The sequence below is a fragment of the Pygoscelis adeliae genome, unplaced genomic scaffold (assembly GCF_000699105.1).
Source record: "Pygoscelis adeliae isolate BGI_AS28 unplaced genomic scaffold, ASM69910v1 Scaffold370, whole genome shotgun sequence".
Classification (NCBI taxonomy): domain Eukaryota; kingdom Metazoa; phylum Chordata; class Aves; order Sphenisciformes; family Spheniscidae; genus Pygoscelis; species Pygoscelis adeliae.
In genome coordinates, this window is record NW_008823870.1 from 131,213 (window position 1) to 131,867 (window position 655).

Consider the following 655-nt stretch of genomic DNA (forward strand, 5'->3'; position numbering starts at 1 on the left):
AATTCCACAGAGAAATTATTTTGTCATATCCACTCACTTCAGCAAAGAGAAGTCCAGAGAAACAGGATTTGTACACCTGCAGCATGTGTTCTGTAAGTCAATACTAGACTTCTCTGTACACACAGGATGATAGAAAAGTTTAGGTTGGAAGGATCTCTGAAGGTCCTCTCTCACCCCTCCCACTCCCCACCTCTGCACTCAAAGCAGAGCATTTGGACTTATATGGGGATGCTCAGGGCCTTGTCTAGCTTAGTTTTGAAATTCTGTCCCATTCCATCCTTGAAACAGGATCCTTCAAACCTGACTGGACACACTCCTGGACAAACTGCTCTGGCTGACCCTGCTTTGAGCAGCAGGGGGTTAGAACTAGATGATTTCCAGAGGTGCCTTCCGACCTCAACCATTCTGTGATTCACAGAGTCCACAGCTTTTCTGGACAACCTGTTAACCATGCATGTGTGGGGCATGCTCTCTTTGAATTAGACCTGCAGCAGAAATATATCTGTTCTAGATGACCGATATAGCTAATTTGAAATTAGTCCTAGGAGCCACAGAATTTATAATATAAAAATTGATCTTCAACAGGAAATGTTAATAAAGGAAAAAGGAAGCAGATAAGCTCACTCCTTTTTCAACTTACAATTATCATGCAGTT